The sequence below is a fragment of the Triturus cristatus genome, chromosome 2_2 (assembly GCF_964204655.1).
Source record: "Triturus cristatus chromosome 2_2, aTriCri1.1, whole genome shotgun sequence".
NCBI lineage: Eukaryota > Metazoa > Chordata > Amphibia > Caudata > Salamandridae > Triturus > Triturus cristatus.
In genome coordinates this window covers 240,633,405-240,658,081 of record NC_140582.1, presented here as the reverse complement: position 1 = coordinate 240,658,081, position 24,677 = coordinate 240,633,405, and positions in this window count along the sequence as shown.

Here is a 24,677-nt window from a genome sequence, read left to right as displayed (position 1 = left end):
GTACTAGCGCTGTGACCCCCGCGCTCCCTGCCCTGGTCTGGGACCCCCGGCAGCGTGCTCCGCTGAGCACTGATCCCCATCCTTAATTTGAGCCCCCCCCTGCGACGACGAAGCCAGCGCGCTCACCGCCGCGGCCTGGAGGCCTGGGAGAGTGCTCTGCTGTGTCGCGAGGCCCGGGTGAAGTCCGGGGCCCCGTCGCTGCCGTCGCAGCCGTGTGAGGAGAAGCGCAAGGTCGGGGCCGAGTTCCCCCAACGTCGTGAGGACGGACGCCTGCTGACGCTGAGACGGAGGTAAGCCCGGAGGCCGAGATCCCCCCTGGTGCGCCCCCTGCTGGTCTGGAAACCACACCGCACTTGGCCCGGGTTGTCCCCTCCGTGGGAATCCCCTCCCCTGCCTGCGCGACGGAGAGACCCCGCCGAGGGATCCTGTCCGTGGCCCCCTCCTGTGTTACTGAGCGCGGTGCTCTGTGAACTGCACCGGAGCATAGGGACTCGCTCCTCAAGTCCAGTAATCTTCCCCGCTGGAAGCCGTTCAAAGTACTGACTAACATTACTCTCGTGTGGCGCTTCACGCCACCGACTCTGCTTCCTCAGCCGGAGAGACCGGGACGGCGAGTAACCCCATGTGTAATATGCTCTGCTTGAAAGTAACTATATGCCAAGGAATGCGAGTAGCGCATTGTGTTATATGCTCTGCTCGAAAGTAATTATATGCCAAGGAATGCGAGTAGCGCATTGTGTTATATGCTCTGCTCGAAAGTAATTACATGCCAAGGAATGCGAGTAGCGCATTGTGTTATATGCTCTGCTCGAAAGTAATTACCTGCCAAGGAATGCGAGTAGCGCACTGTGTTACATGTTCTGCTCGAAAGTAACTGTATGCCAAGGAATGCGAGTAGCGCATCGTGTTATATGCTCTGCTCGAAAGTAATTACATGCCAAGGAATGCGAGTAGCGCATTGTGTTATATGCTCTGCTCGAACGTAGTCACATGCCCAGGAATGCGAGTAGCGCACTGTGTTATATGCTCTGCTCAAAGGTAATGACATGCGACTGATTACGAGTCACGCGATGTATTAAATGTTCTATGCAAACGTATCCACATGCAACTGAGTGCGCGTAGCGCTATGTTTATGCCTTGCTTCACAGTACTAGGGGCCCTTGATCACGAGGAGCGCTCAGTTCTACAGGCGCCATGTTAAGTGAACCCAATGTGTCCCCTTTCAGGTATTACGCTTAGTTAGACGGCCGGTTCAGGGAAAGACTTTACGTAAGCGCGCACGGCGCTAGACCAAGGTTAGGCACTGCATAGATATCACCCAGAGTGTCGAATGTAATGTCACAATGGTATTATGATTCATGTATTACCTTGTTATTTCCTGAACTGCAGCTGACCACCTATACTTGGATAAACTTGAAGTATTTGCATAATTTAAACGGTGTGGCGTCCCTTATTGTGTGTGACTCTAGTCCATGAGAAGCGTGTGGTGAATGGTTGCTTAACACATAGCCCTCTGGTTGCCCGACCGGCTCGCGCCACGCTACCGCCTATAGGGCCTGGTGACCCCAGGTTCCTACATTGTTGGCCAGCGGTGGGATCCTTGGGACTTGTGACCATACAGCACCCTTCCGTGAGGCGAAGGGCGCCACAATTAAACGCCTATCCTACATTTTTTTTGTTCCACAGCTCAGAAACCATTGTTGCTGGATCATTAGTTCCACTGTCCAGGTAGAGAGTGCAAGAAGCCTGGTTAGCTATTGACTGTTGCCTACACCCTAGCAATTTTCTCCTTAGTGTCTAGGTCCCCATCTGCCGGAATGGAATCCCGGTTAGCTGACCTCGAGGGGTACACAGCGAAGCAACTAAGGGAGTTCGCGCAGGAGTTGGGGGTGCCTGGGATGCGGAGGGCCAAAGGGCCGGAACTCCGTACCGCCATTAGGGCATGGGTAGAAGCCCACCCGGATGGGGGAGGGGATGAGGGACAGGAAGCGCCAGAGGCACCTCAGGGGGAGAGCGCCCAGGAAGTCCTAGACATCTTGAATGTAGACATGTCTGAGAATGTGCCCCCAGGAAGACGTTCTGGGGCCAGTAGTGGGACAGGGTCCAGGAGGAGCGCGTCTCCACAAGAGTACGAGGACAGGAGGGAAGAGAGGCAATTAAAATGGGAGCTGGCCAGATTGGAACAAGAAAGAGAGAATAAGAAATGGGCAATGGAGGAGAAGAAGCTGGCGCACGAGCTTCAGTTAAAAGAGCTGGAGTTACGCGCCCTCCAATTGAACGCGTCTAACAAAGACAATGGTGGCAGCATACCCAGGGAACCTCAAGAACCAAAATTCTACCTACCCAAAGAAGTCATAGCCAATCATACATTAGGGGATGACATCATGAAGTGGTTGGAGGCATACGAGGTAGCCTTAACGGCCCATGGGGTACCCGAGAGTAACTGGGGAGGTGGTCTCTACCGGTATATACCTCCCACTGTTAGGGACACCCTGTTATATTTGGCCAAGGCGGATCAGGTTAAGTACGCCCCCATGAAAGAGGCCTTGTTAAAGAAGTTTGGCCTGAACCCCGAGAAGTATAGGCAGAAGTTTCGTGGCAGCCATAAGCTGTCCACCCAGACATGGGTAGATTTTTTTGATTATGCGAGGAAGGCACTAGATGGTTGGGTGCGTGGCAGCGAGGTACAGGACTACCAAGGGTTGTACGATCTTTTTTTAAGGGAGCACCTCTTGGATAAGAGCTTTCCGGAGCTGCGCCAACATCTGGTGGACCGCAAGCTGAAGGATCCTCGAGAGCTTGCGGAGGAGGCAGATATTTGGGTGAGCACCCGGGTGTCTCACAAGGGCCCCGGGGGAGATGGCTCGAAAGGCGGACAGGGTTTCCCCCAGAAGAAAGAGGGGGGAGATAAAAAGGTGGAGTTCTCGAAAGGTCCCCAAAATAAGTTTGGGAAGGGAGTAGGAACCCCACCCCCGTCCAATTCCACAAGACCCACTTACCCTGACAGGAGTCAGCAGCCAAGGATTGTGCGGTGCTACGAGTGTGGGGAGATTGGACACTACAGAGGAGATCCCAAGTGTCGCAAGCGACCACCAGCCCCATCGGGCGTGAAGAGTCCCGGGGTGAGTAGTATAGCGCTTGGGGTGGAGCTGCCCTTAGATAGGGAAGGGGAGTGGACAGGCCTGACACTGGTTTCACTCGGAGATAGAGAGGTGGTCCCCGTAGTGTCCCTGCCCCCGAACACTGCTAAATATCAGCAGAGGGTGAGAATTAATGGGGAGGAGGTGGAAGCTCTGAGGGACACAGGGGCCAGCATGACCACTGTCGTGCGGCGGCTGGTGTCCCCAGACCAAGTAGTCCCCGAGGAGTTCCATCCGGCCGTATTGGCTGACGGCAGTTTGAGTCACTATCCAGTGGCTCGTGTTCCATTCGAGTGGGGAGGAGTCAAAGGCCTACTGCGAGTTGCTGTGAGCCCTGCCTTGCCTGTGGGGTGTTTGCTAGGGAACGACCTGGAGCACACCAAATGGAAGGACGTCGAGTTTCACGCTCACACTGAGATGCTGGGATTACCAGGGTGGACTTGCGTGAGCACGCGGTCCATGGCTGCCCGGCATGGAACTCACCCGGAGTTGGAGCCTGGAATCATGGCCCAACCCAAACCCAAACGTGGGAAGAAGAAGGTGGTAGAGGACATGCCCCGTGAGTCGGATGGGGAGGCCGCAGAGGTGCCCCCGGAGTCCGCGGAGGTAGATGTCGTTCCTGTGGAGGACTTGCCGACCCTTGCTGACTGGCAAGTGGAAGGAGGGCCTACCCGGGAGGAATTTTGTCAAGCACAAAGGACGTGCCCCACTCTTGAGGGTATGCGGCGGCAGGCCGAAGCTCAAGTGGCTAGTCAGGAACTGGGAGGTTATCATGTGTATTGGGAGGATGGTCTCCTATACAGTGAGCCCAGGTTGCCGGTACATGGATCTTTGAGGGCCATAGTGGTCCCCCAGTGTTACCGGGCCTACCTGCTGGAGTTAGCGCACGAGATCCCCTTAGCTGGACACCTGGGCCAGGACAAAACCTTTGCACGGTTAGTCCCCCATTTTTATTGGCCCAGGATGAGGATTGCCTCAGACGCCTTTTGCAAGACCTGCAAGTCTTGTCAGGCGAGTGGCAAGACTGGGACAAAGTTGAAAGTCCCGTTGGAACCGCTCCCCGTGGTCGGGACCCCTTTTGAGAGGGTCGGTATCGATATTGTTGGGCCATTGGACCCTCCGACCGCAGCGGGACACCGGTTCATCTTGGTTTTGGTGGACCACGCCACAAGGTACCCAGAGGCTATTCCTCTGAGGACCATCACTGCACCGGTGGTGGCGCGGGCACTGTTGGGAATTTTTACCCGAGTGGGATTCCCAAAGGTCGTGGTGTCGGAGAGGGGCACCAATTTCATGTCGGCCTACATGCAGGCCATGTGGAAGGAGTGTGGAGTGACCTACCGGTTCTCCACCCCTTACCACCCCCAGACTAACGGACTTGTAGAGCGCTTCAATAAGACATTGAAGGGGATGATCCGAAGCCTTCCCGAAGGCTTGAGGCGTAAATGGGACGTCCTCCTCCCCTGCTTGTTATTCTCCTATCGGGAGGTACCGCAGAAGGGAGTCGGGTTCAGCCCGTTTGAATTGCTCTATGGCCATCCCGTTAGGGGTCCCCTCAGTTTAGTGAAAGAGGGGTGGGAGAAGACTTCACAGAAGCTTCCCCGTGACATTGTCAGCTACATGCTGGCGTTCCGCAGCCAGATGGCCAAGCTGTGGAAGGCAGCCACAGAGAACCTGGAGGCTAGCCAGACCGTGATGAAGGAGTGGTATGACCGCAAAGCTCGGACGGTCGAGTTGGACGTTGGACAGAAGGTGTGGGTTATGGAACCTGGGGAGCTGTGTGCCCTCCAGGACCGGTGGACTGGCCCGTTCGACATTGTGGAGCGGCGAGGCCAGACCACATACGTTGTGGATGTAAAAACCCCCCGTAAGCCCCTCAGGGTGCTCCACGTCCACCGCCTGAAGCCGCACCATGAGCGATCGGAGCTTGCTCTCCCCTATGGTGACGGATGGGAGCGAAGAGGAAGAGAGTGAAGCTCTTCCTGACCTTCTTGCGGCACAAGAGAAGGATGGTTCGGTGGAAGGTGTAGTCCTCTCCCCATCCTTGACCCCAGAGCAGCAGAGGGACTGTCGCCATGTCCTGGGACAGTTCGCCTCGTTGTTCTCCCTCACGCCTGGAATCACTCATTGGTGTACCCATGATGTGGACACAGGGGATAGCCCCCCGGTGAAGAACAAGTCTTACCGGCTCTCTGACCGAGTGAAGGATAGCATCCAGCGTGAGGTGGCAAAGATGCTGGAGCTGGGGGTGATAGAACCTTCCAGCAGCCCGTGGGCTAGTCCAGTGGTGTTGGTGCCGAAAGCGGCCCCACCGGGTACGACGCCAGAACTTCGGTTCTGTGTGGACTACCGGGGGTTGAACTCTGTCACGAAGACAGATGCTCACCCCATCCCACGTGCAGATGAGCTGGTGGACCGGCTGGGAGCAGCCCGGTACCTCAGCACCATTGACCTGACATCCGGATATCGGCAGATTGCCATGGCCGACGGAGCACGGGAGAAGACAGCGTTCTCCACCCCAGAGGGCCACTACCAATTTCGAGTGATGCCCTTTGGGCTCAAAAATGCTCCGGCCACATTCCAGCGGTTAGTGAATCAGGTACTATCTGGCCTGGAGTCCTTCTCAGCAGCCTACTTGGATGACATAGCTGTCTTCAGTAGCAGCTGGGAGGACCATCTGCAACACCTCCAGGAGGTATTGCAGGCGCTGCAACGCGCTGGCTTAACTATTAAAGCCAGCAAGTGCCAGATTGGACAGGGATCTGTCGTGTACCTGGGACACCTGGTGGGCGGAGGTAAGGTGCAACCCCTCCAGGCCAAAATTGAAACCATCTTGGCTTGGGAGCCCCCCAAGACCCAAACAGAGGTCCGAGCTTTCCTCGGCCTCACTGGGTATTACCGCCGGTTCTTCAAGGGATATGGTACCATCGTGACCCCCTTGACGGAGCTGACCTCAAAGAAACAACCTCGCAAGGTCATATGGACACCTGCATGCCAAGAAGCCTTTGATACGCTGAAAAATGCGATGTGTACAGCTCCAGTACTAGCAACACCCGATTTCAGCAAGGAATTTATTGTACAGACCGACGCCTCAGAGCACGGCATAGGTGCGGTGCTCTCGCAACTCAACACCGAGGGCCAAGACCAACCTGTGGCCTTCATATCTCGAAGACTCCTCCCTCGGGAACGGCGATGGAGCACCATTGAGAGAGAAGCCTTCGCGGTGGTATGGGCTCTGAAGAAGTTGAGGCCATACCTCTTTGGCACTCACTTCCTTATCCAGACCGACCACCGCCCCCTTCGCTGGCTCATGCAGATGAGAGGCGAAAACCCCAAGTTGTTGAGGTGGTCCATTTCCCTACAGGGGATGGACTTTCGGGTGGAACATCGGCCCGGAGTTGACCACACCAATGCTGACGGTCTCTCCAGGTTTTTCCGCCTTAGTGAAGAGAACTCCCTAGAGGTTGGGTAGCTCTCCCCTCTTTCGGCTGGGGGGGACGCATGTTGGACCTGTCAGCCCTAGGGTGGTCTCCCCTTCTATTTTTGTATCGTGCCTCATTTTTTCCACCCTCATTTTTATGTTGGACTAGGTCTCCGGGCGCCTTTTCATTGCCAGGCAGTGTTAAGGTGCAGGTGCTCCCTTCTCCCAAGATGGCTGCCACAGACCCCTGCTACTGCAGGGTGGTCGTTTTTCATAGTAGCACCCTAGCTGCCAGGAGCTGGCTGGGACCCACAACAATGTTGCGATACCAGCCCGCCTTTTTGTCCCATAGTTAGAGTGGGGAAGCTCCTGGAAGAAGCTGGAACCTTCTAGAAGGGAGGTGGGGTTTTACTTTTGCCGCCTTGGCTAGAGGTCACCTGACCTAGGGCTACTTAAGAGTGGGAGGGAAGCTTTTGTGGTGAGTTGGCCATTGGGGTGAAGCAGAGCTGGAAGAATCCACCAGGAGTGTAGGCGGTAGGGCCTAGCCAGGGACTTATGCCTCTGAGAGTGACAGGATTTAGGTACTGCCTCTTAAGTGAGTGAGGTGCCCTGTGAATCCCACTGATCTTGCCCAGTAGTAGGAGGACCCAGAGACTCTCTGTCAGCCTGACTAGGAAGGACCTAGTCGCCCTCTCCATCCCTACCCCTGTAACAGAACCCCTTAAGGGCGCCAGATACATCTGCGCCAAAAGACTTCATCTGTGATCTGAGAACTGAAACCTAACTTTAAGAACTGAGACTGCATGACAAGAGCGAGCTGTAAGCCTTGAATGCCAGAGTTGAGACTGCGTGTCCAAGCTACCCTAGTGAACAAAATACTAAGCCGATTGCCAAGCCACCGGGGATCGACCAGGTACTAGCGCTGTGACCCCCGCGCTCCCTGCCCTGGTCTGGGACCCCCGGCAGCGTGCTCCGCTGAGCACTGATCCCCATCCTTAATTTGAGCCCCCCCCTGCGACGACGAAGCCAGCGCGCTCACCGCCGCGGCCTGGAGGCCTGGGAGAGTGCTCTGCTGTGTCGCGAGGCCCGGGTGAAGTCCGGGGCCCCGTCGCTGCCGTCGCAGCCGTGTGAGGAGAAGCGCAAGGTCGGGGCCGAGTTCCCCCAACGTCGTGAGGACGGACGCCTGCTGACGCCGAGACGGAGGTAAGCCCGGAGGCCGAGATCCCCCCTGGTGCGCCCCCTGCTGGTCTGGAAACCACACCGCACTTGGCCCGGGTTGTCCCCTCCGTGGGAATCCCCTCCCCTGCCTGCGCGACGGAGAGACCCCGCCGAGGGATCCTGTCCGTGTCCCCCCTCCTGTGTTACTGAGCGCGGTGCTCTGTGAACTGCACCGGAGCATAGGGACTCGCTCCTCAAGTCCAGTAATCTTCCCCGCTGGAAGCCGTTCAAAGTACTGACTAACATTACTCTCGTGTGGCGCTTCACGCCACCGACTCTGCTTCCTCAGCCGGAGAGACCGGGACGGCGAGTAACCTCATGTGTAATATGCTCTGCTTGAAAGTAACTATATGCCAAGGAATGTGAGTAGCGCATTGTGTTATATGCTCTGCTCGAAAGTAATTATATGCCAAGGAATGCGAGTAGCGCATTGTGTTATATGCTCTGCTCGAAAGTAATTACATGCCAAGGAATGCGAGTAGCGCATTGTGTTATATGCTCTGCTCGAAAGTAATTACCTGCCAAGGAATGCGAGTAGCGCACTGTGTTACATGTTCTGCTCGAAAGTAACTGTATGCCAAGGAATGCGAGTAGCGCATCGTGTTATATGCTCTGCTCGAAAGTAATTACATGCCAAGGAATGCGAGTAGCGCATTGTGTTATATGCTCTGCTCGAACGTAGTCACATGCCCAGGAATGCGAGTAGCGCACTGTGTTATATGCTCTGCTCAAAGGTAATGACATGCGACTGATTACGAGTCACGCGATGTATTAAATGTTCTATGCAAACGTATCCACATGCAACTGAGTGCGCGTAGCGCTATGTTTATATGCCTTGCTTCACAGTACTAGGGGCCCTTGATCACGAGGAGCGCTCAGTTCTACAGGCGCCATGTTAAGTGAACCCAATGTGTCCCCTTTCAGGTATTACGCTTAGTTAGACGGCCGGTTCAGTGAAAGACTTTACGTAAGCGCGCACGGCGCTAGACCAAGGTTAGGCACTGCATAGATATCACCCAGAGTGTCGAATGTAATGTCACAATGGTATTATGATTCATGTATTACCTTGTTATTTCCTGAACTGCAGCTGACCACCTATACTTGGATAAACTTGAAGTATTTGCATAATTTAAACGGTGTGGCGTCCCTTATTGTGTGTGACTCTAGTCCATGAGAAGCGTGTGGTGAATGGTTGCTTAACACATAGCCCTCTGGTTGCCCGACCGGCTCGCGCCACGCTACCGCCTATAGGGCCTGGTGACCCCAGGTTCCTACATTGTTGGCCAGCGGTGGGATCCTTGGGACTTGTGACCATACAGCACCCTTCCGTGAGGCGAAGGGCGCCACAATTAAACGCCTATCCTACATTTTTTTTGTTCCACAGCTCAGAAACCATTGTTGCTGGATCATTAGTTCCACTGTCCAGGTAGAGAGTGCAAGAAGCCTGGTTAGCTATTGACTGTTGCCTACACCCTAGGAATTTTCTCCTTAGTGTCTAGGTCCCCATCTGCCGGAATGGAATCCCGGTTAGCTGACCTCGAGGGGTACACAGCGAAGCAACTAAGGGAGTTCGCGCAGGAGTTGGGGGTGCCTGGGATGCGGAGGGCCAAAGGGCCGGAACTCCGTACCGCCATTAGGGCATGGGTAGAAGCCCACCCGGACGGGGGAGGGGATGAGGGACAGGAAGCGCCAGAGGCACCTCAGGGGGAGAGCGCCCAGGAAGTCCTAGACATCTTGAATGTAGACATGTCTGAGAATGTGCCCCCAGGAAGACGTTCTGGGGCCAGTAGTGGGACAGGGTCCAGGAGGAGCGCGTCTCCACAAGAGTACGAGGACAGGAGGGAAGAGAGGCAATTAAAATGGGAGCTGGCCAGATTGGAACAAGAAAGAGAGAATAAGAAATGGGCAATGGAGGAGAAGAAGCTGGCGCACGAGCTTCAGTTAAAAGAGCTGGAGTTACGCGCCCTCCAATTGAACGCGTCTAACAAAGACAATGGTGGCAGCATACCCAGGGAACCTCAAGAACCAAAATTCTACCTACCCAAAGAAGTCATAGCCAATCATACATTAGGGGATGACATCATGAAGTGGTTGGAGGCATACGAGGTAGCCTTAACGGCCCATGGGGTACCCGAGAGTAACTGGGGAGGTGGTCTCTACCGGTATATACCTCCCACTGTTAGGGACACCCTGTTATAGTTGGCCAAGGCGGATCAGGTTAAGTACGCCCCCATGAAAGAGGGTTGGGTGCGTGGCAGCGAGGTACAGGACTACCAAGGGTTGTACGATCTTTTTTTAAGGGAGCACCTCTTGGATAAGAGCTTTCCGGAGCTGCGCCAACATCTGGTGGACCGCAAGCTGAAGGATCCTCGAGAGCTTGCGGAGGAGGCAGATATTTGGGTGAGCACCCGGGTGTCTCACAAGGGCCCCGGGGGAGATGGCTCGAAAGGCGGACAGGGTTTCCCCCAGAAGAAAGAGGGGGGAGATAAAAAGGTGGAGTTCTCGAAAGGTCCCCAAAATAAGTTTGGGAAGGGAGTAGGAACCCCACCCCCGTCCAATTCCACAAGACCCACTTACCCTGACAGGAGTCAGCAGCCAAGGATTGTGCGGTGCTACGAGTGTGGGGAGATTGGACACTACAGAGGAGATCCCAAGTGTCGCAAGCGACCACCAGCCCCATCGGGCGTGAAGAGTCCCGGGGTGAGTAGTATAGCGCTTGGGGTGGAGCTGCCCTTAGATAGGGAAGGGGAGTGGACAGGCCTGACACTGGTTTCACTCGGGGATAGAGAGGTGGTCCCCGTAGTGTCCCTGCCCCCGAACACTGCTAAATATCAGCAGAGGGTGAGAATTAATGGGGAGGAGGTGGAAGCTCTGAGGGACACAGGGGCCAGCATGACCACTGTCGTGCGGCGGCTGGTGTCCCCAGACCAAGTAGTCCCCGAGGAGTTCCATCCGGCCGTATTGGCTGACGGCAGTTTGAGTCACTATCCAGTGGCTCGTGTTCCATTCGAGTGGGGAGGAGTCAAAGGCCTACTGCGAGTTGCTGTGAGCCCTGCCTTGCCTGTGTGGTGTTTGCTAGGGAACGACCTGGAGCACACCAAATGGAAGGACGTCGAGTTTCACGCTCACACTGAGATGCTGGGATTACCAGGGTGGACTTGCGTGAGCACGCGGTCCATGGCTGCCCGGCATGGAACTCACCCGGAGTTGGAGCCTGGAATCATGGCCCAACCCAAACCCAAACGTGGGAAGAAGAAGGTGGTAGAGGACATGCCCCGTGAGTCGGATGGGGAGGCCGCAGAGGTGCCCCCAGAGTCCGCGGAGGTAGATGTCGTTCCTGTGGAGGACTTGCCGACCCTTGCTGACTGGCAAGTGGAAGGAGGGCCTACCCGGGAGGAATTTTGTCAAGCACAAAGGACGTGCCCCACTCTTGAGGGTATGCGGCGGCAGGCCGAAGCTCAAGTGGCTAGTCAGGAACTGGGAGGTTATCATGTGTATTGGGAGGATGGTCTCCTATACAGTGAGCCCAGGGTGCCGGTACATGGATCTTCGAGGGCCATAGTGGTCCCCCAGTGTTACCGGGCCTACCTGCTGGAGTTAGCGCACGAGATCCCCTTAGCTGGACACCTGGGCCAGGACAAAACCTTTGCACGGTTAGTCCCCCATTTTTATTGGCCCAGGATGAGGATTGCCTCAGACGCCTTTTGCCAGACCTGCAAGTCTTGTCAGGCGAGTGGCAAGACTGGGACAAAGTTGAAAGTCCCGTTGGAACCGCTCCCCGTGGTCGGGACCCCTTTTGAGAGGGTCGGTATCGATATTGTTGGGCCATTGGACCCTCCGACCGCAGCGGGACACCGGTTCATCTTGGTTTTGGTGGACCACGCCACAAGGTACCCAGAGGCTATTCCTCTGAGGACCATCACTGCACCGGTGGTGGCGCGGGCACTGTTGGGAATTTTTACCCGAGTGGGATTCCCAAAGGTCGTGGTGTCGGAGAGGGGCACCAATTTCATGTCGGCCTACATGCAGGCCATGTGGAAGGAGTGTGGAGTGACCTACCGGTTCTCCACCCCTTACCACCCCCAGACTAACGGACTTGTAGAGCGCTTCAATAAGACATTGAAGGGGATGATCCGAAGCCTTCCCGAAGGCTTGAGGCGTAAATGGGACGTCCTCCTCCCCTGCTTGTTATTCTCCTATCGGGAGGTACCGCAGAAGGGAGTCGGGTTCAGCCCGTTTGAATTGCTCTATGGCCATCCCGTTAGGGGTCCCCTCAGTTTAGTGAAAGAGGGGTGGGAGAAGACTTCACAGAAGCTTCCCCGTGACATTGTCAGCTACATGCTGGCGTTCCGCAGCCAGATGGCCAAGCTGTGGTAGGCAGCCATAGAGAACCTGGAGGCTAGCCAGACCGTGATGAAGGAGTGGTATGACCGCAAAGCTCGGACGGTCGAGTTGGACGTTGGACAGAAGGTGTGGGTTATGGAACCTGGGGAGCTGTGTGCCCTCCAGGACCGGTGGACTGGCCCGTTCGACATTGTGGAGCGGCGAGGCCAGACCACATACGTTGTGGATGTAAAAACCCCCCGTAAGCCCCTCAGGGTGCTCCACGTCCACCGCCTGAAGCCGCACCATGAGCGATCGGAGCTTGCTCTCCCCTATGGTGACGGATGGGAGCGAAGAGGAAGAGAGTGAAGCTCTTCCTGACCTTCTTGCGGCACAAGAGAAGGATGGTTCGGTGGAAGGTGTAGTCCTCTCCCCATCCTTGACCCCAGAGCAGCAGAGGGACTGTCGCCATGTCCTGGGACAGTTCGCCTCGTTGTTCTCCCTCACGCCTGGAATCACTCATTGGTGTACCCATGATGTGGACACAGGGGATAGCCCCCCGGTGAAGAACAAGTCTTACCGGCTCTCTGACCGAGTGAAGGATAGCATCCAGCGTGAGGTGGCAAAGATGCTGGAGCTGGGGGTGATAGAACCTTCCAGCAGCCCGTGGGCTAGTCCAGTGGTGTTGGTGCCGAAAGCGGCCCCACCGGGTACGACGCCAGAACTTCGGTTCTGTGTGGACTACCGGGGGTTGAACTCTGTCACGAAGACAGATGCTCACCCCATCCCACGTGCAGATGAGCTGGTGGACCGGCTGGGAGCAGCCCGGTACCTCAGCACCATTGACCTGACATCCGGATATCGGCAGATTGCCATGGCCGACGGAGCACGGGAGAAGACAGCGTTCTCCACCCCAGAGGGCCACTACCAATTTCGAGTGATGCCCTTTGGGCTCAAAAATGCTCCGGCCACATTCCAGCGGTTAGTGAATCAGGTACTATCTGGCCTGGAGTCCTTCTCAGCAGCCTACTTGGATGACATAGCTGTCTTCAGTAGCAGCTGGGAGGACCATCTGCAACACCTCCAGGAGGTATTGCAGGCGCTGCAACGCGCTGGCTTAACTATTAAAGCCAGCAAGTGCCAGATTGAACAGGGATCTGTCGTGTACCTGGGACACCTGGTGGGCGGAGGTAAGGTGCAACCCCTCCAGGCCAAAATTGAAACCATCTTGGCTTGGGAGCCCCCCAAGACCCAAACAGAGGTCCGAGCTTTCCTCGGCCTCACTGGGTATTACCGCCGGTTCTTCAAGGGATATGGTACCATCGTGACCCCCTTGACGGAGCTGACCTCAAAGAAACAACCTCGCAAGGTCATATGGACACCTGCATGCCAAGAAGCCTTTGATACGCTGAAAAATGCGATGTGTACAGCTCCAGTACTAGCAACACCCGATTTCAGCAAGGAATTTATTGTACAGACCGACGCCTCAGAGCACGGCATAGGTGCGGTGCTCTCGCAACTCAACACCGAGGGCCAAGACCAACCTGTGGCCTTCATATCTCGAAGACTCCTCCCTCGGGAACGGCGATGGAGCACCATTGAGAGAGAAGCCTTCGCGGTGGTATGGGCTCTGAAGAAGTTGAGGCCATACCTCTTTGGCACTCACTTCCTTATCCAGACCGACCACCGCCCCCTTCGCTGGCTCATGCAGATGAGAGGCGAAAACCCCAAGTTGTTGAGGTGGTCCATTTCCCTACAGGGGATGGACTTTCGGGTGGAACATCGGCCCGGAGTTGACCACACCAATGCTGACGGTCTCTCCAGGTTTTTCCGCCTTAGTGAAGAGAACTCCCTAGAGGTTGGGTAGCTCTCCCCTCTTTCGGCTGGGGGGGACGCATGTTGGACCTGTCAGCCCTAGGGTGGTCTCCCCTTCTATTTTTGTATCGTGCCTCATTTTTTCCACCCTCATTTTTATGTTGGACTAGGTCTCCGGGCGCCTTTTCATTGCCAGGCAGTGTTAAGGTGCAGGTGCTCCCTTCTCCCAAGATGGCTGCCACAGACCCCTGCTACTGCAGGGTGGTCGTTTTTCATAGTAGCACCCTAGCTGCCAGGAGCTGGCTCGGACCCACAACAATGTTGCGATACCAGCCCGCCTTTTTGTCCCATAGTTAGAGTGGGGAAGCTCCTGGAAGAAGCTGGAACCTTCTAGAAGGGAGGTGGGGTTTTACTTTTGCCGCCTTGGCTAGAGGTCACCTGACCTAGGGCTACTTAAGAGTGGGAGGGAAGCTTTTGTGGTGAGTTGGCCATTGGGGTGAAGCAGAGCTGGAAGAATCCACCAGGAGTGTAGGCGGTAGGGCCTAGCCAGGGACTTATGCCTCTGAGAGTGACAGGATTTAGGTACTGCCTCTTAAGTGAGTGAGGTGCCCTGTGAATCCCACTGATCTTGCCCAGTAGTAGGAGGACCCAGAGACTCTCTGTCAGCCTGACTAGGAAGGACCTAGTCGCCCTCTCCATCCCTACCCCTGTAACAGAACCCCTTAAGGGCGCCAGATACATCTGCGCCAAAAGACTTCATCTGTGATCTGAGAACTGAAACCTAACTTTAAGAACTGAGACTGCATGACAAGAGCGAGCTGTAAGCCTTGAATGCCAGAGCTGAGACTGCGTGTCCAAGCTACCCTAGTGAACAAAATACTAAGCCGATTGCCAAGCCACCGGGGATCGACCAGGTACTAGCGCTGCGACCCCCGCGCTCCCTGCCCTGGTCTGGGACCCCCGGCAGCGTGCTCCGCTGAGCACTGATCCCCATCCTTAATTTGAGCCCCCCCCTGCGACGACGAAGCCAGCGCGCTCACCGCCGTGGCCTGGAGGCCTGGGAGAGTGCTCTGCTGTGTCGCGAGGCCCGGGTGAAGTCCGGGGCCCCGTCGCTGCCGTCGCAGCCGTGTGAGGAGAAGCGCAAGGTCGGGGCCGAGTTCCCCCAACGTCGTGAGGACGGACGCCTGCTGACGCCGAGACGGAGGTAAGCCCGGAGGCCGAGATCCCTCCTGGTGCGCCCCCTGCTGGTCTGGAAACCACACCGCACTTGGCCCGGGTTGTCCCCTCCGTGGGAATCCCCTCCCCTGCCTGCGCGACGGAGAGACCCCGCCGAGGGATCCTGTCCGTGTCCCCCCTCCTGTGTTACTGAGCGCGGTGCTCTGTGAACTGCACCGGAGCATAGGGACTCGCTCCTCAAGTCCAGTAATCTTCCCCGCTGGAAGCCGTTCAAAGTACTGACTAACATTACTCTCGTGTGGCGCTTCACGCCACCGACTCTGCTTCCTCAGCCGGAGAGACCGGGACGGCGAGTAACCCCATGTGTAATATGCTCTGCTCGAAAGTAACTATATGCCAAGGAATGCGAGTAGCGCATTGTGTTATATGCTCTGCTCGAAAGTAATTATATGCCAAGGAATGCGAGTAGCGCATTGTGTTATATGCTCTGCTCGAAAGTAATTACATGCCAAGGAATGCGAGTAGCGCATTGTGTTATATGCTCTGCTCGAAAGTAATTACCTGCCAAGGAATGCGAGTAGCGCACTGTGTTACATGTTCTGCTCGAAAGTAACTGTATGCCAAGGAATGCGAGTAGCGCATCGTGTTATATGCTCTGCTCGAAAGTAATTACATGCCAAGGAATGCGAGTAGCGCATTGTGTTATATGCTCTGCTCGAACGTAGTCACATGCCCAGGAATGCGAGTAGCGCACTGTGTTATATGCTCTGCTCAAAGGTAATGACATGCGACTGATTACGAGTCACGCGATGTATTAAATGTTCTATGCAAACGTATCCACATGCAACTGAGTGCGCGTAGCGCTATGTGTATATGCCTTGCTTCACAGTACTAGGGGCCCTTGATCACGAGGAGCGCTCAGTTCTACAGGCGCCATGTTAAGTGAACCCAATGTGTCCCCTTTCAGGTATTACGCTTAGTTAGACGGCCGGTTCAGGGAAAGACTTTACGTAAGCGCGCACGGCGCTAGACCAAGGTTAGGCACTGCATAGATATCACCCAGAGTGTCGAATGTAATGTCACAATGGTATTATGATTCATGTATTACCTTGTTATTTCCTGAACTGCATCTGACCAGCTATACTTGGATAAACTTGAAGTATTTGCATAATTTAAACGGTGTGGCGTCCCTTATTGTGTGTGACTCTAGTCCATGAGAAGCGTGTGGTGTATGGTTGCTTAACACATAGCCCTCTGGTTGCCCGACCGGCTCGTGCCACGCTACCGCCTATAGGGCCTGGTGACCCCAGGTTCCTACATTCTCTAAACACATAATATTGTTATTACCTCAATTAATTATATTATTTCCTTCTTTTTTTTGGCAGAGTTTTATATAGGAAGCTTTCTGGAAGCTCCGCCCACTCTCCACCCATTTTTTGATTGGCTTACATCCTAAATGCTGCCTTCTGATTGGTTTTAGGCTTGTTAGTCCCTCCTCCTGACGGCCATGTTGTCATTTGTATCCTTCCCTGGCTATTGGCCCCTTTACTCCAACACTATTTTCTGCCCTGTGCCCGCCCGCCCCCTCCCACAGTTCACCACTTCTCACCCCCATCACCCCCTCCATTCCCATTCGTGCCTTCTTAAATGCCCGCACTCCCATTTCTAATGCAATACGTCTTGCGTAAATGCGAGTCGTATTGCATTGCAAAAGCTTGTTTTAAAGTAGTGCAGTTTGTGTTTATCTGTGAGCGGGAGCCCACCCCACATTGTGGTTGAGCAGGAGCCCACCCTGCATTCTGTGTTCCTTGAGGCGGGAGCTCACTCCGCCGTTGTGCAAAGTTAAAGGCGGGAGCCTACTCCGCACTTCAGAGCCGGAGAAAGCTGCGCGACCCTGAAGTCAGGCGCCCGTGCCTGGTTGTAGGCGGGGCCCGAAAAGGAAGCGCAAAGACCGGAAGCTGGTCAAGACACAGGCTAGAAGTGGTTAAAATGCAACATTCGATGGGGATGAGAAAGTCTCCGGCAGGGCAGTGAGCAGGGCCACGACTTCTCTTACCTGCAATCGTGTTACCAGCTTAGCGGCACATCCTCCTCAGTGTGTGTACACTGATCACTTCTGCCTGTGACCGGTTGTCCCAGCACCAGCTGCGTGGGTGACGTGCGAGGCTGCGTGGCCCAAAAACACGGGAGTCGCTGCTGCCGTCGCCACTTCCTCGTTGCGGTAGGTTCAAGGCAAAGTTACGGAGCAGCAGGGGCACGGTGAAACCATCCTCCTCGGCAGACTAGACAGAATTGTTTCTCGGTTACCGGTTAATGTTTACACTGCTTCAGAGGCACAATGGCTTGCCTCCTTCTGAATGATGTGATCCTCTGCACATGGGAACTGTGACAGGGAGACCTGGAAACAGACCGGACCTTGCGCAAAAATTTGAACCTGAACATCTGGAAAGAAGCACGATCCTACGAGGGGACATCCAGGTATTGTACCTTGATGCTGAACTGAGAGCATAATGAGACAGTGTGGTAGTACTTTAAGTGGGTCGGGTCCTGCGGGTGGTCAGCACCGGCAGTTCTAAAAAGCAGGTGCTGATATAGGTCTGTATTGGGCTCTCTATTTTTGCCCTCAGGGTGAAAAAAATTCTTAACTCTGCAGCAGTACCACCCTTCACTGCCTTTGAGGTAACTTCAGAGAGACTCGTTATGGTTCTTTCACAGTCTCATCATTTCAGAACTGAAGCATTTTCAATATTATATACAACAAAGCCATAATTGCCTATTTATCTTACACAACTAACCCTGGGGGCTGCAAAGCCCTCTTCTAACCCATGCCTTGATGTCTGGCACCCTCTACTGACATACGAAGATGGCAAACGGTGGCAACAACATTTTCCCTAGAAAGCAGGTGATACCCACAAGTGTACAAATGGAACAATACTGCAATGGCAGGGACGTCTTGTGCACTGTTGTGTACACCGTGAACAAACGCACACATTAGTGCAAAGGGGAAGATTAATTTTCTGAGAGGAGAAAGCAACAGTACAGATGGTGCAATCTCCTCCTGTGCAAGGATATTCAGAGCTCCATGTACATGTTCTGTGGTGAAGAAATGTGCACTGCGCTGCCCAACCTTTAACAGTCTTCTATAGAAAGGAGGCTTGCACTGTTTCTGCCCTACCTGCATCAGTCCTCTAAAAAAAAGAAGCTTGCACTTTTTCTGCCCTACCTGTACCTGTCCTCTAAAGAAAGAAAGCTTACACAGTTTCTGACCTACCTGTACCAGTCCTCTATAGAAAGGAAGCTTGCACAGTTTCTGCCATACCTGCACTGGTCCTCTATAGAAAGGGATCTTTCACTCTCTCTGTTGCACTTTCACGCTCTCTGCCAGCCACTGTCATTTTGGTTTACTTCAGGTCTTCAAGCAGTTTCTTTTCTGTGTCCTTTTAAAAATTTTCATCTCTCAAACTCACGCTCTCCTCCTCTTCTACGGGTGTCTTCTGCGTACACAGGGGCTTCTTTATGCAACTGTGGCCTGCTCTCCCCTTCTTTCTCACACACTCTTTCTGCTCCTCTGTCTGGAGTTCATTCACCACTTCCTGCACAAACTACCTATCCCTCTCTATCTTCCTTTTTGTCTATTATGTGCAGCTCTCACTCCTATCTGTTCACCATACCACATAATTTCACTACAAAAATACACTACACACCACACAATTCCAACTCACACAATTCCACAGCTAACAATTCCAGTTCAACCCACAAAAATCCACTCCAAACCACATGCAACCACTTCACTCCAAAGCAAAACACATTGGTAAAAGGCATTGTCATTTACAATGCCAATAGCTCTAACTCTGACAAATGCGAGACCGATGCATTGCAAATGCTTGTTGGTATGGGAGCCTGTGTACGCGTATGGTATACAGGCTCCCATAGACTTCAATGAGAGTCCGACCAATCCGAGTCCGTCACTATACGGATGCATTGGAATCGGTTGCTCGGATTCTCACAGCGCGATTCGCTAGGAAAGCCCTCCGGATCCGAATTGTACGGGGGGCCTTCCTAGCGAGATTGTAATCAGGCCCTATGTGGGGTTTGTCCTGTCAGGTCACTTAAAAAATGTATGTTCTGCTTTTTTATTGTACACCCTTAGGTTTCATTAGGCCTGCCTAAGGGGTTACATATTTATATTAAAAAGTAAGGTTTTTTTTTGCTGTTACTTTAAATGGCAAGGTTGAGTTAGCAGTTTAAAACTGTTTTATCAGTCTGCAGTGACAGGCTGGGAGTCATGCTTTACTTTGTCACACTTGTGGTGGCTCAAAGTGCTGCAGTCCACAAGGAACACTTTAATTTGCAGTCCCTGGGTACCCCTGGTACTATATACTGGGGACTTATAAGTAAGTTAACCTCTGCCAATTCGGTTTAAGCCAACTAAACATACACTTTTAAGCATCAGAGCACATGTACTGTGGACTGATCAGCATGGCCTCGTGCACCACAGTCTTAACACCAGTGCCTAATAGTCAGAAAGCAGGGGTGAACCTGCACAAAATGCATATAACATATAATGCACACATTGTATGTGAAAAATAAATGCAAATAAAAGTAACTGTTGGGAAATTCACTCTTTTACATGATGAGAACTTGGTTAATAATATCCATGTAGATGTCTGTGTGTCTCCAGACAATCATAGAACTAACTGATTGGCACAGTGGGGATTAGAGATGTGTATTGATAGTGCGTTGAGTTCCCAGCCTATGACTAAAGCATTGTATTCAAGTGAGTGACGAAGCACTTTTCCGGACTTTCTGTGCTCATTTGCATGCAGGATAGAAAGAGAAAGTGAGTTTTACATATATAAGTGAGCAGGTAAAGAAGGCACAGCCCTGGCTCCCTTGCTGAAAAGCTGGTAGTGGGCCACTACAATAGCATAACCAATTTTAAGTGGAGCATTGATCCTGCATAAATACCAATTTTTTCATGTCAAAATGCCATAGCATAAACCAGTGTGCAAATGCCCGCAGTGTGTCACATGTTAGTTATTGCCATGGTTGAGGGGGAAGGGCTTCATGACTCTAGGCTTCGACTCTCACGAGTCATGTCTCATACTCACTCACGAATGCTAATGAATAGCATACGACACTGTGCTTCTGCATTACCAGGAAAGTGTTGTTTTCTTATATTTATATGAAATAATGTATTTTTCTCTATCAGTTTTTGCGAATTTCAGATATTTATAATACGTTCAGATATTTATAATACGTACGATAAAAGTTGGATTCATGTCCTCCTATACCATGAGGTTCAGCAAATAAATCCGTAGGAAATGTTATAAAGGGTGTAAAATCACACAAGAGAATAAACATTCTTGTTTATGTGTGTTTAATAACTCTTTCCTGGGTGTTCCCCTGGATGATGAAATCATAGAAACGGGCAATTAATAGAAACAGTGATATCACCTCACCCTCAGGTAAGTCGATATCAGGAGAAAAAACAAGAGCATTTTGCATTTATGTTAAATTACAGTGGACTGTTGGACACACGATATTATCCCAGTACATTGAGGGTATGTGGAGAATTCTGAAGGTGGCATTGATGAAGCCCTAATCTTCATATGCATTACCCAGCTAGACAGCAGAAGGAGCAACATTATTATGAGGCCTTCAGGAAACCCATGAAAGAAAGATAATTGCCGAAAAGGAAGGAATTTTAAAAGGTGCAGTAGTGATGCTAGGGTGTGCTTTCATTTCAGTTCAAGTAAGGACTAATCTTTCACCACTGTGATGACAACGTGGTGTTAACAGGAGGAAAGATGAGACTGGTTTAAATGGAAGCATGAAAAAAATAAATGCTCAGAACTTAATTCCTGTATGGTAACAACACGCCATTGCAGTAGTTTATATGCAGAACTGTTCCAGAAAGACAACCAATGATACTTTCATAGAATGGCTTGTGGAAAACCGATTTTAAAGCCTAGTACATATTGTGGGATGATAATATAATTACATTTTTTAATGCAAATGATGGTAGTGCATACATGGACACAGACGCACAGTAAACCCCACCGCATAATTATTTCACTGTAAAGTTTGAATAATGTCATTATAGAGAGTACAAATGTTAGCTTGGAACACGATTCTGATGTTTGTGGGAGGTTAGGTACTCTACCATAATGTTTTTTCCCTGCAAGTGACAAAGACAATTAATTACTAGCTTTCTTTAAAACTTAGAGATGGCAGAGGTTTTAGGTCCTCAAAAACTCACTGACGAGAAAGAGTGTTTAGAGAGAGCACACAATTCTAGTGGCTCTTACAAGTAGGTGTGCTCTTATGAGATAGCTTGTACCTGAAACGACCAGTATACACTTCAGTACTAGCATTAAAGCGTTTTTGACAAAAAACGACCTAGCTGTGTGAAGTGAAGACAGAGAAGGTATTTAAACCCTCTAAAGATAATATGATAGAGAGCATACTTGTGGTGAATAGTTGTGTGGTCCTTCATGTTAACGCTAATTGCGTTTTGTATTACTAAATACAAGTAAAAAAAGAAACTTAATGTACATTGAATTCATTTTTTTTCTGTTTCAACCCCATGAAGTGTAACTTTGTGTAGGTTAATTATACTACTGTTTGAAAAACAGTTAGAAAATGGATTATTATTTAGGGTGGACAAGTGTCCATCTCAAACGATTTGGCTACCACCTGCTACGTTAAAGACAGCTGGCCACCACCTGATGTCGCACAAATTAAAGAAAACCTGGTACCATGACATAAAGCAGTCAGGCTTAAATCACAAATCCAATTATGGGAACTGGAGATATGAATTTTTAAAGGTGTAGGTAGAAATAGCCCCAAAAAGCAAAAGCGCCAACGCATACATGCCAACCCTCCTGATTCAGGATAATCGCCTGCCTCCCGATTCCTGCATACGAAAACCCGATTCCTCGCCTGGGACAGCCGACAGGGACTGTTCCTGCCAGTAACTCTCTTACCGACCAGTGCACAACATTTTTCTTACACTGGTTGTTCCTGCCATAACGCTTTCTCGGTGCTCCTTACAGGTAACAAAACTAATTTAGCATTTCTGATATCCGCTCCTGCAGCAGCACACTTTCCATTCCCATACATGTAAATAGACCCGATCCAGACCTCAGTAGAAGTAAATGGGAGAAATACCGTCTCCCAATTATTATTTTCTTTTTAAATCTCCTACTTTCCCTTTCTAAAATGTTGGCATGTATGCCAATGATAGGCTATGGGAGCAGTAAGCCAGGACTTGGGTACAATTTGAGGCTAGCCGCGATGGAGCACTTGCGGGATACAACAAGTGGATTGGTCCAGGTAAAAAAAAAGCCTGAAAGTTAAAACATTCGAGAACGTTTCTAAGTCCTATTTCAGAAAGGGTCTTTGCCACTTTGTGGGAAGAAACATCCTCCTTGAGCAGGCCACCACTGAAATTGTAGCCACTGCCATGGAACCGAATGTTGGATACTTGAAGCACTTAGTTTCCCTGAAGCTCTGGAACTTTGGAGATTTCCCGGCGAAAGATTTCTGAGTCCTAGCACATTTTTCAGAGACTCCGACAGCCCTGAATGCGATGAAGCTGAAATTCAGTCCAACTCGGTAGAACTGTCAGTCAGCTACATTTTCTGGCGAGTCCTGTTGAGGCTCTGAAGGAAAAGTTTTTGAAGTTTCCAAACTTTCTTCTGGTGCCCACACAATCAAAGGAATACACTTCTAAGGCCCCCAGGACCTCAATGGAGGGTACTTAGAGACTCTCAGGGTCTCTGGTAGAGGCCAACGGCAAATTCCAGTCTAGGTTCAGATGCTATTAGTCAGCCGTGCAGTTCCAGGAAAAAGGCCTCTTGCAGCTTGCTGTGTACCTGTAGCCGCAAAGGAGGCCAACCAGCTGACCCTTGGAGACCACTTCTTTGTCCTGGGTACATCACGAGCAGGTCCAGTTCTGCTGAGCTCCTCTCAGGTCACAGACAGCTGGTACAGTCCTCTTCTGATCTTCCGTAGGTCCAAAAAGTGTTCTAAGTATGGTGCCAATAGATGCCACATTTATGCCTGTGATGAAACTATTTTCTAATGTATATCATAAATTGCTTATAAACATGACGATATTGCAATTGAAACAATAATGTTGTGATGTACAGAACTGTGTTTTCCTGGCCAATGCTAAACTAGGCCTCTACGTCATTTTAAATTAGTACTGCTGCTGCTTCACAATAATCATCATGTGTTTGTAACTCACATTTATACTGCATTAAGCAGAATGTGAACTTGTTCACGAAAAAGTCAGGTGAAATCCTTTATATACTTGCTTTAGATACTTGTGATGGCTCTTCCTGTTCGCTCACTGTAGGTCACACATCTATGAGTTTTTCCATTGTTTATGTAACCAGAACTGTTCTGACACCTCCAAGGACATTCGTTCAAAAGGGGCATATTAATATTCACTTAGGGGGATAGTGCTATGACGGTGGGATTATATGGCTATTTATAATGCTGTATTTTGACTTGTTGTAGTGTTACATTGGCTCTCCCAATGCTGACTTTGAGATCTCCATTGCTTTCTATGGCAAGCAAATATAATAAAAAGCCTTCAATTTGGGGATGAGATTGACTTCTTTGGTCTCTACTAGGAGTGCTGCCCAATTTTATTTTCTATTGATTTGCTAGACATTTTGCACTTAGCCTATTTTCCAGACGCAGCTATTTATCATTGCTTCATCTACTCTAAATGCTAAAGAGCCTTTATGGCAGTTGATTTCAATGACCTGTAACTGATTTATTGAGACTGTCTATATTGTGCCTTCTGTATTGCACTTTATTATTTTAATAAATCTTTATGGTTTCCTTAAGTTACTGATTTTCAAACTCCCTTTTTAAGTCAGTTGTCATGTATTAACAGTATTTGAGATGATGTTGTGAACCTTATCTTTAGGGGCACATTGCTTCATCTATTCTTGAAGACAATAACGTCCCCAGCCACGCATTTTGGCCCATCAATCTGCGAGATAGTGTCCACACCTGGCACCAGCTAGTGGTTAGGGGTAACTCCTGGGCAATATCTAACTAATGGGACAAATGTTCCCTGGGGCAATCCTACCCACTTTTTGTAGCGATTCCTATTTGCCCTACTGCAAACCATCCCACAGTTCATTCTGTTCCCAAAATCCAAGATGGGGGAAACCCTTCTCTCCCTGTGCAACACCTGTGCACCCACCCATATGTATTGCCAGGGTAATGAGCAGTTCTCTCCTCTGTGGTCACTGAAAACCATTTCTCTGACACTGGATTTGGTGCCCACCTGACTGGGGACAAATGCTGGGCCTTCCCAGGTGTCATTTACTTGTGACGAGTCAGGCCCCTTTGTAGCAAATAGTGGGCCAGATGTACGACCAGCAAAATAGCCCTTCACAATTTGCGATGTGCTATTTGGCATGTACAACTGTGTGTTTAACACTGTTAGCGTTTCCCAATGGGGTCGCAAATTGCGAGGCTCATGAATATTAATGAGCCTCTCACAATTTGCGAGCCCGTTGGGAATGGCAGACCCTCCCAGGTATGGTGGCCTGCTG